The sequence below is a fragment of the Lotus japonicus genome, chromosome 5, assembly GCF_012489685.1.
Source record: "Lotus japonicus ecotype B-129 chromosome 5, LjGifu_v1.2".
In the NCBI taxonomy this organism is placed as follows: domain Eukaryota; kingdom Viridiplantae; phylum Streptophyta; class Magnoliopsida; order Fabales; family Fabaceae; genus Lotus; species Lotus japonicus.
This window is the reverse complement of record NC_080045.1, coordinates 243,887-256,395: the sequence shown is the minus strand read 5'-3', so window position 1 is coordinate 256,395 and position 12,509 is coordinate 243,887. Positions and strand designations below refer to the sequence as shown.

Below are 12,509 nucleotides of genomic sequence, written 5' to 3'. Positions count from 1 at the left end.
ACTAATTTTTTAAAAGAACTTATAAAGTTATTTTTCAGTAGGAACGTGGCGGATTGGGTACTATAATATTCATACCCTCATGGGTACCACTCATTTTTGTGGGTATTTACACATGCTTAACACCATAACCATTTAATGAGTTTAAAACACACCCATTATGAGAACTTTCTGTGAGTATCCAATAGTTCAAGACTAATTACCATCCCTAAATGTTAGCAAGTTTCATAAATTTAGAAATATCAAATTAATTTGGGAATAAATTAGTTTGAACGTTGATTAAATTTGAGTGAAATATACCATTAATTTTGCATTTGGAAGAACATATGAAACCTATTTTTCAGGGACAAAGCGAATATGAAATTGGGGTGATTTCATAATTACGGTTTTTTAATTTTAAAAATAAAGTATTATCAAATGGTAATGATAATGGGAAAGACGATGGATTTAATATTAAAAAAATAAAATTCAAATATTTGAAAAATAACAAAAAAATCTACTAATTTCAAAATATTTTAATATCTACTACCCCAAAGGTTTATCAAAATTAAAATCTACTATCCCAAAATGGCAAAATCAAATAATAAAAAAATAAATATAATATTTACTTTCTCAAAATCAAAACATACTTGATATGATAATATTTAAAATTTACTAATACGATGGTTTGAAGAATAATCAAATAATCTTCCTATTTTAAATTTTAATATATCTTAAATATCAAAATAAAATCACAGAATCAACCTCTCATTCTTTTCAAATAAAAAAAACCTAACCTTAACCAATAAAACGAATAACGATGAAAAAAAAACAGACTCTACCACAACATCAATATCGCTTCTGCATCTTTGATTGCCGCTAATAATCCCTTCATCAATAACAACAACAAAGACAATTCCTCTGTTAAAAAGTTATCCGAAGTTCATATTCAGTCACATATTCCACCACCAAGGAACTCATCATCTACAATTGGATGTGAAGAAGGCCTATTTTCATCATCAATTCATAAATCAGATCTTGGCAAGTTATTATCAAAGCAAACAGCGGTTGCCTTCAACCACGCTGTCTGCTCTATCACCGTGACACAGACTATCTCGCAGTAGAGTTCCCTTTACTTCTATTTCAAGTTCTTTTTTAATTGATGTTCCACTATAGACAACTAAACTGATATGGAAATTGGATGTTCTTCAACACAAAGTTCACAATTTAAAAGAAAAAAATCAATGCACCCTTCTCATGACAAACTTCAACATACATCACCAGGTACGATGAAGGCCTTTTTTTCCTTTACAAACTACAATACATATTTTTTGAACTAAATTATTTTGTTTAACATTTCATTCTAATTAATAGAATTTTCATGCTCACACAGATGAAAACACTGATCCAAATACAATGTTCATATACTCCACTACCAGCCATACTGCGCATTATCCGTTTGTTAACCCACCTTCAGGTATGTTTATCACAGATTAATTATCTCTATTACCCTTTTTACTAAATCAAACAATTATAACTAAACAATGTTGATTAATTTTATAAACTAGGCTGTCTGGTGATGGATAAGCAATATATGTCAAAACCCAGATACCAAACTCCTATGTTTTCATCTTCACATGTTATTAACCCCACTAATTCAAATACAAATTCAAATTCAAAAAATGCACATCTCAAACTATGGAGGGATGCCAGAATGAAGAGGACCACCATTTTAAAGTTTAAGCGCACAGCAAATACCAAAGGTACTGACATCATGCCTTTTCTAATCATTTACAATAAAAACACTCACTTAAGCATTAGAGAAAAGAAAAATCATTAACACTATACATAAATAAGAAAAAAATGGTATACTAATGGTATACTAGAATTATATACTAATTTGTCACAATTTTATTCTTACTTAACCTTAACACATGTTCTCAAAATTATATCACTAACACTTGCACACAAAATAAATCCCAATCTGTATTCATTCTTTCAGGAAGTTCCCAATATAAGAAAAGAAAACAAGCTCAACAAGACACCAACACTAAAGGTGTACAGTGTAATATAACAAATGAAAATAGTCTGGATCCAATAACAGGTTCAATTTAAATCATCTATTATTCCCAACACTTATTACTTCTCAATACTTAACATTTATCTCAGTTATGGTATAACCCATAACTTGCTTATAATTATTATATATTACATATTCTTGATAACTTTTTTATTGTTCTGGCAGGTCATCTACAAGATATCACACATACACCAACAAGCATTAAACCCGAATCAGATTTCACTAATAACAACAACCCACAATACAAAGGCAAGAGAATATGTTTGCAAACTCCCAACTCTGATATGCACAGTATACAATGGAATGGACCCAATGTGAGTGAAAGAATACATAACAATCATCATCTCCGTGATAATGTCAACATTGGTACTTCAAACTTGAATACTAAAGGTAAATATACTTCAAAAGACAATATGATAATTGTAATTTTCATAAGTTTAAATAGTATATTACATACATCATAGTCTTTTTCTATGATAATTTAATATTCATATATTTAATACAATTATCAGATGAATTTGATACTAATGGTACTGGAGCCAACTCACGACTTCCTGTTCTAAACTTATCTAAAAAAGCAAGATGTCAAAGGATAATAACATTGAAAACAAAGCGCAATGCAAACAATGCAACAACTTCAGGTTAGTTCATACTTAACTTTAAAATTTATAGATGACCATTCATATTTGCTATGAAATTTAATAAACACAACTAACACAATTTATTTTTTTAGCAAATGGAAAATTGACAGGTTCATCATATACTACACCTCATGCATTCTGTCTACAACCAACAGAATTTGTGTCAAGCTCATCAAACATTTCCCATGATGGAATATATTTTGAAGTAAATGATGCCTCACATCAAAAGACTCATAATTCCTATGAATCTTATTTGCATAGTAAAGGAGAAAATGAAGGTACATTATGAATAGAACTATATTATAATATTAAATGAGATAATATTGTATTAAGCCTCAAAAAATTAAATTATTTTTCCAAATTAACAATAATTTTTTTTAAAATCATACTATTGCCAGGAATCTTCTGCTTTGGAGAACCTTCATTCACTTGCACCTATTGTTATGCATCTGTTTGGTATGAAGAGAGATCAGACAAGTCAAAAAATAGTAGAAATCCTGAATTCTCAATATGTTGTATGAAAGGAAAGGTGCAACTTCCATTACAAAAAAAGCCGCCAAAACTTCTTTACGAGTTGATTAAAGACATTGACCCTAGAAGCAAGAATTTCAAGAAGAATATCAGAGCTTACAACAACATGTTCTCATTCACCTCTATTGGTGGAAAGGTTGATACATCTCTTAATAATGGATCTGCGCCTCCTCAATTCATATTGGGTGGTCAGAATTATCATCGCATAGGAAGTTTAGTACCATCCAATGGTGACAGACCAAAATTTGCACAACTATACATATATGACACCGAAAATGAGATTGAAAATAGAATGCGACATTTTCGGTCAGTTAAATCCATACATATTAAATTACATTCAATCAAATATTCATCATAAGCTTTATGCATATGTGTTGTATATTAATTTCAGAACTACATCTAATTATAATGCAGGTCAAAAATGTGAATGACAAATTTGATGTCTCATTAGTTCAGGATCTTCAAGATATGATTGACAAGGACAATGAGCTTGCAAAAATATGGAGAAGAGTTAGAGATGTCTTCAATGATAACCAAACATCAGACTTTTGTCTTAGATTATATAGAAGTAGGACAAAGGATCCAAGGACTTATAACCTACCTTCATGCAATGAAATTGCAGCTTTAATAGTTGGGGATATAACTGATGTAGATCCAGGATGAGATATAATTGTCAGAAAAATTTCAGGCCGCCTGACAAGGATCCCAGAAACTCATATCTCCTTTATTCCATTGCAATATCCATTATTGTTCCCTTATGGCGAAGACGGATTCCAAGACAACATTCCAATCAGAAACTCAAATGGAAATAGAAAAAGAATAAAAATTGCACTTAGAGAATTCATCTCATTCAGAATTCAAGAAAGAAATGCTGAGTATGGGACTATTGTCAATGCTGGAAGACTATTTCAACAATTTGTAGTAGATTGCTACACCATGATAGAATCTCAAAGGCTCTCCTTCCTAAGGTATAATCAGAAACTTATAAGAGCTGACGTTCTAAATGGTTTGAAAGAAGCAATTAACAGAGGAGATACTGATCCAGCATCTATAGGACAACGTATCATACTACCATCTTCTTTCACTGGAGGAGTAAGATATATGTTTAACAATTGTCAAGATGCTATGGCAATTTGTAAGAAAATGGGATTTCCTGATCTGTTTATCACAATTACCTGCAATTCTAATTGGAGTGAAATCAAAGAATTTGTACAATCCAGACATTTGAATGCAGAAGACCGACCAGATATAGTTTCTCGGGTTTTCAAGATGAAACTTGATAACCTCATGGTGGATTTCAGAAAAAATAAAATATTTGGACAACTTGATGCAGGTAAGTTTCAATATATATTTCATATTCCTAACTAATGATTCTCATATTCCTTTGAATATGTTTGAGCTTTATAAATGATTATAAAGGAATACTACTTTAATTTAAAAAAAAAACAGGAATGTACACCATTGAGTTTCAAAAGAGAGGACTTCCCCATGCTCACATACTTCTTTGGTTACATGGTGAAAAAAAGCTAACAACACCAAGTGACATTGATGGAATCATATCAGCAGAGTTGCCAGATCCTATATTATATCCCAAATTGTATGAATTAGTTTCTAATTACATGATCCATGGTCCGTGTGGTACATCTAATCCTCATTGTGCTTGCATGAAGGATCGCAAGTGTAGCAAGTACTTTCCAAAGAAATATGCAGCAAACACAACAATTGATGAAAATGGATATCCAAACTATAGAAGACGGAAGAATGGCATTACAGTTTCAAAGAATGGAATTGAACTTGATAATCGTAGTGTTGTCCCTTATAACCCTCAGTTATTAATGAAGTATTAGGCTCACATAAATGTGGAATACTGCAACAAGTCAAACTCCATAAAATATCTGTTCAAATATGTAAACAAGGGTCAGGACAGGGTCACTGCTGAAATTTCAAATTCTGCAGATTCATCTGGTTCTCAACGTGTTGTTGATGAGATAAAGCAGTACTATGACTGTAGATACGTTTCACCATGTGAAGCAATATGGCGAACTTTTACTTGGAAAATCCATAAAAGGTGGCCGTCAGTTAAAAGATTGAAATTCCACCTTCCGAATGAACAAACCATTATATTTAGAGATGACCAGCCTATTGATGAAGTATTTGAACTTAAAAAGGATGATAGAACTATGTTCATGGCATGGATGGAAGCCAACAGAAAATATCAGGAAGCAAGAAGTCTGACTTATTCAGAATTTCCTAACAAGTTTGTTTATGATAAACAAAGTAGAACATGGAAATTAAGGGAGCAAGGATATTCAATTGGAAGACTAACATATATTCCTCCTGGAACAGGTGAACTTTATTATATGAGGATGCTACTAACTATTCAGAAAGGTTGCACCAGCTATGAGAGTATAAGAAAAGTGAATGGTGAAATTTTAAGAACTTTTCAAGATGCATGTCATGCACTGGGATTACTAGCTGATGATAAAGAGTTCATTGCAGCAATCAATGAGACAAGTGAGTTAGGATCCGGACACCAAATCAGAAAGTTATTTGTTTATTTGCTAATTACAAACACTATGAGCAGACCACTCCATGTTTGGTCTAAGACTTGGAAGTTGCTAGCTGATGGAATTGAATACAATCTGAGAAAGTTTCATCATAATTTTGGTAAGACTAACACATTTTCTTTTACAATATCAAACTCTTCAATACATGCCTTATATTATATGCAGATTTTCCATCAATTTTTTGAAATTGTATACATTATTTCATTGACATCAACCATGCTTTTCATTTGCATACTGATTTAATATATTTAAAATTAAGATGAACCCAATATATAATTTTACTTGCAATTTTAGAAGTTATTAATTTAAAGGATTATTACTTTGCAGCACTAAATATTGAAGATGATGATCTTCAAAAATTGTGCCTCAAAGAAATTGACAAACTTTTGCAGAGAAATGGTAAAAGGTTGGCAGATTGTTCAGGCTTCACTAACTATCAACCACCAGATGACGACATCTTTGAAAACCAGTTAATAGTTGAAGAAATGTCATACAACAAAGAGGAGATGCGTATTTTGTATGAAGACTTGATTAATTCATTGACTTTGGAACAAAGAAATGTTCATGATGAAGTAATAAAGTCAGTATCAGACTTTAAAGGAACATTTTTCTTTGTCTATGGCTACGGTGGGACAGGGAAAACACATATTTGGAAGACTTTATCTGCAGGACTTCGTTCAATGGGAAAAATTGTGCTAAATGCAGCCTCAAGTGGAATTGCATCATTACTTCTCCCTGGTGGTAGGACTGCACATTCAAGGTTCTCACTTCCCTTGAATCTTAATGAGCACTCAACATGTAAAATTAAACAAGGAAGTTTGAAAGCAAATTTGCTACGCCAGAGTTCCTTGATTATTTGGGATGAAGCACCAATGATGAATAAATTTTGCTTCGAAGCTCTAGACAGGACACTAAGGGATATAATGTCTTTGGAAAATAAAGAAAATGCTAAAAGACCATTTGGAGGTAAAACAATTGTCTTGGGAGGAGATTTTCGCCAAATACTTCCTGTTATTCAGAAAGGCAGTAGACAAGATATTGTTTCAGCAACAGTAAATTCATCATATTTATGGAGGCATTGCAAAGTACTTTCCTTGACTAAAAATATGAGATTACAAAGCTTAAAGGAACAACAATATCAGGATGAAATCAAGCATTTTTCTGACTGGATTATGAAGATAGGAAATGGTGATTCTAATATGAACGACGATGGAGAAATAAACATTGAAGTTCCTAAAGATCTTTTGATTAACAATTCAGAAGATCCTTTGCTTCAACTAATTGATTTTGTATATCCTAATCTATCTCTAAATATGTCAAATCCTAATTTTTGGGAGCAAAGAGCTATTTTGGCACCTACATGTGAATCAGTTGAAAAAGTTAATCAATATATACTGTCCAAAATTGAAGGAAATGAAAGACAATATCTTAGTTGTGATACTCCCTGCAAATCAGATGAAGATAAGAACTTTGAAGCAGATTGGATAACCACAGAATTCCTTAATGAAGTGAAATGTTCAGGACTTCCAAATCACAATTTAGCACTTAAGGTTGGTGTTCCAGTCATGCTGCTTAGAAACATTGACCAGTCCTCAGGTTTATGCAATGGAACTCGGCTTATTGTCAAACATTTGAGAGATAATGTCATCGGTGCCATTGTTGTAACTGGAAGAAACAAAGGTGAAAAGGTTTTCATTTCAAGGATGGACTTAATTCCCCAAGATTCTGGTCTTCCATTCAAATTCCAAAGAAGACAATTTCCCTTCACAATTTGTTTTGCAATGACAATCAACAAAAGTCAAGGACAATCTCTAAGTCATGTTGGTTTGTACCTACCTAGACCAGTTTTCACTCATGGTCAATTCTATGTCGCCATTTCAAGAGTCAAAAGCAGAAAAGGATTAAAAATCCTTATTTTAGACGACAACGAAAAAATAAGCAAATCAACAAAAAATGTTGTTTATAGAGAAGTATTTCAGAACATATGAGGTAACCTTTAACATCTCTTTTATTCCAAACACCGACTACATTCTATTTGATTGTTATATTCTGCATATTGTGGTATCAATTAAATTTTAGAGATACTCATTTGGAGGATGCTGTCTTTTTCCTGTGTTATTTAGTTCCATATTTAGATATTGTTGCCAATACTATCACCTAAACATTTTTCTTATTCAACTTTATATTTGTAAGTTGATACAAGTTCAATTTACCCCTCAAATGCTAAATCTGATTTCTCTTATTCTGTATTATATGCTAAAAATGTGGGATGATTTATTAACTGAGTAAGTTTGACATTTCAGAATTCATTATGTGTTATATTGAACTGTTTACTAATGCCAGTATATAGTTGTCCAGATCTTAAGAGTTTTAGTTCATTATCTTTTTCATTATGATGGAATCCTATACAATTGGCCAATACCAACTGGACATACGTTATATAAGGGACTTTTTTTAATCTTTTGATCGTTATTATCTCTTACAATGTATATGTTGCAATGTATTTTATAAACATTCATTTATTTGTGTGCAATACACTTTTGGTCTTTACAAGTTCCCATGTTAGTACCCTAATCTTCTCCTTCAACTGCCTTATTTCCTAATAAACGTGAAGAATTCAACCAAATCCACCATCAAAATAAAATCTAAAATCTAAAATTTGATGGAAGTTATGTCAAATAAAAAAAACAGCTGAGTGTTCCAAATCTATATAGACAATAAAGATACCTCTTCTGAATCAATCTAGAAACAATGAGATCTGATCTTCATAAGAAAACAATAGTGATAAACCACAAACAAGATTATAAGTCTTTTAAGATTCTCATATAATGCTTCTGTCAAAGAATATGATACAGAAATAGTGAAGGTTGATCAGAATAGCATATGGGGAAAAAAAATCACCTCAGACACCTCACTCCTGCAAGGCTCAGTTATATCACAGTCATCAGGGAATCCTTTATGATCTTTTAAATTAGAACTATATCCCTGAACCTAATAGCAATTAGATGCTATAATAAATATAAAAAACAAGAATAGGTGGAAAAAATAATGGATTGTCTTCCATTAGTGGTAGAAACATTAATTCAGTATTAGTTATTCCAAATCTATAATATGTCATTTTCAAACTTTTGTTTTAGCTTTTTATATTCATTAACCTTAGATGTAAGTTCCACTGCCTTCTGTCATGCTATTTCAAGTGAAAAAGTATTCTCAGAAAGTTTCACCTACAAAATGATAGAACTACATTTAAATAACAATAGATATAACATTGCCATATTATCTCTTGAAAAATAGTTTTTTATAAATTTTCAATGATCCCACAACATGAGTAAGGGTAAAATGAACAAATTCCAGTAAGCACTATTAGTCCACAGCTTCGTAGGAAATTATACCAAACATAGTTATAATTATGTGAGTTGAATGATGTGCTCTGTCTTTAGTTTACTTGCTTTTCCTAATATGAGGGTGTTGTTCTCATGTTATGTATGATAATCAATAATTCTCTTTTACTTTCTAATAAATAGATAATCATATTTATCACAAATGCCAAAATGATATATATTGCTTAATTTACTACACCATGAAGTGCCTACTGTACTGTATTTGTATGTTCTGCATTTTACAAATTTAGACAAATTCCATTGTTATAAATTATTAATAATAATTATTTGTTTCCAATGTAATCACAGGATTCAAGTACCAATAAGGAGAACACAGAAGTTACTGGTTGCATTGTTTATTATTTGGCAACTCGGCTTCATGTTTCTGACAAACCATGACTATCCTATTTTCTCCAGGAGCATTTCCACTGCTTTTTTTTTTTTGCTGTTTATATTTTTCTCTTTTTTCCTGATTGTATGCTTTCCTTTAGCCTTTTTATTCATTCTGTACCTGGGCACCTGAGTTACACCCCTTGTCATTTTTGTACTACTCTATCTGGAGTGTTATACAAAATTTCTAATATATTACTTACCTTTTCTTAAGAATTATATTACATCTTACACATTATCATTTTATTAACAAATCTTACTAATTACTTACAGGTCAAAAATTAATTAGCCCAAAATGGTTAGATAAAGTATAACTCTCCTAAATGATTGGCATCTTATTTTGGAGTCCATTCTTAAAATTTGCTTTTTCTTTATTCATGATATCTCAACAAAAGACTTTGACTTTATCTTGATTAAAATAATTCCTTCTTCAATAGAGTAACTTATATCAAGTTACCAATGGCAAACGATAACATGCTTGAAATTACACAATTAAATTTTACTTTAGCCAAGAAACAAAATCAGAATCCAAGTTTTACCATCACCTAATAAAATAAATAACATTATCTCCAATTATTCTATAAGACCCGTGCATTTGCACGGGTATAAGTACTAGTAATATACTAAAGGAAGGTTTTGTCACGTAGCATTCCCACATCGTTTTGAAATATTAATTTTAATATATTATTAACATTAAAACACATATTCAAAAATCACAAAATAAATAAAAAAGATACATAAAAATATCACATTTGAAAATATTAAAAATAATTGGAGTCGTTTTATTTTTCATTCCCTTTGTGTATTTTGTGTAATGATCTCATTATACTAAAAGAAGATTTTTTTTAGATATAGATAATAGATGAACATGATTTTTTATCAAAATAAACTTCTCATGTCTTTAATTATAGTAATTTCAGATAAAATCTTTTAAATTGACCATGAGTTTTAATTTTTTTTTTGTTATGATGCTATAAATTGTGTACATATAATTTAATTATAGTAATTTAAGACAAAAAAAATTTAGATTGACAACGATATCAATTTTTTTATAAGAGTGCTATAAATTGTGTCAAGCACAAAAGTGTACAATACACAATGTGAGGAAGAAAAAAAACGGGTCATACCAAAAGAGGGAGAAGAGATTTAGGTGTCGGTGTTCATCTTCTATTGAGTAAGTTTTTTCAACAGATGATCATCTATCACCCTATTTAATTTCTTATCCTATTTAATACATGATTGTATATATTTTTTTCTCTCATAACATGAAGAAAAAAGTTATCTTCGTTGCTCATCTTTTCCCCATTAACATGCAATGACCAAAGGTTTGTTCCTTATATACCTTCATCTTGACAATTGAGATTTTTTTTTTCTTTTTTTTTCTAATCCACAATGTTCTATGTTTTTTTTTCATTAATCTTCTTCAAAAATATCTTTGGTTCAAAGGTTTGTTATTTCTGATCTTATAGCACATGTAACGGTACAGTTAGAGTTGTTTTGTTATATTCACTGTCAATGTTTTTTTTCTTTTGCAATTATATAATACTAGTATTTTTTACTTTTCATTTTTTTATTGCGGAAAATTTTAAAATACGTGTTATTGTTGTTATATGTATTAAAAGATAATGGACATTGATATTAATATCACCCGCACCTATCATTATCATCCCTCAATGTGTACCACACTTAAAAGTGTGTTACATTTTCACTACCCCTATATATTAGGGCGGTTGGTATTAATAAGGGTGTGTGGAGTACTTTTTAACAGTGGTCAAAGATAATTTTTCGATTAATAAATGATAAAATTTAATTTTGGATATAAGAAAATATTAGTTTGTAAGTATTTTTTTCACGATAAATGTGTTTGTTTTTCTCTTGCAAAAAAGAATTTATTATATATATATATATATATATACCAGATTCTGCGGAAAATAAAAAACATTTTGCAATTATATGAAATATGAAAAACTCAGAGTACTTACAGAAACAAGCTTTTATTCAAAGAAGAACTTCAGAAATCACAAGCATATTAGTGGAAAGAGAGAGAGAAAGAGAGAAAGGTAGGTCAAAAACCCGATGCCTTCTCTTCAGCTCTATGAGGCCTATTTATACACATTAAACTAACCATGATTACTTGTAAAAGTAACTCTGGTTTTTGAAAGTAACTAAGGTTATTCTGACCATGATTACTTTTAAGAAAGTAACTATGGTTTACAAAAGCAACTAGGGTTACATGATAAAAGCAGTAGATTATGATAAAAGCAGCAGATTCTTTGTCTGCCATAATGAGGAGTTTTGATGTTGATCTTTTTGTCCTTTTGTATCGGAAACCAGGGGCCGATTAATTGAATGGATGATAACTGATTCCAAAACAGTCATCCTCATTATCTTGAAGATGATTTTCCATTTTGGCTGATGAAGTGTCTTCAGCTGATGAATCGGATTTCTGACTTCCTGATACTGATATCATGTCTAATCTTTTTTGAAATTCTACTGGCGAGCTGGCTGAGGCTAGTTCTGCCATGATTTTTTATTTTTCTTGAAGAAATAAGGCTTCTTGAGAGAGACAGGGAGCCAGAGAGGCGGATAATTGCTTCTTGCTTTTTTGAGTAAGCTGATAGGTTTTTATCCATGCTTCAATTTTGGTTTGTTGTATTAATGAAATATTGAACTTTGCCCACCACTTTATCCTGAAGATTCGATAAAGTTGGTATAATTCTGTATCATCAAGGATTTGGACAGATCTCCAGTCCCAAGTTAATATCCATGAGATGGCTTGAGAAGCTGCGAACACAAGGAGCTGTTCCTCCATAACGAAGTTGGTCCTTTGAACAAAATATTTGAATAAAGGCTTAACTTCTTCAGGAAAAATTGATTCATCCAGACCTACTTGATAGAACCAGACTTTGAACCATTGTGGGAATTTCAGGGAAATCCCTTTTTG

General features: G+C 31.0%; 1 pseudogene; it reads left to right on the top strand.

Moving 5' to 3' along the window:
• Positions 1-1,166: 1,166 nt before the first annotated feature.
• LOC130717308 (uncharacterized) lies at positions 1,167-7,783 on the top strand (annotated as a pseudogene).
• Positions 7,784-12,509: the final 4,726 nt, after the last annotated feature.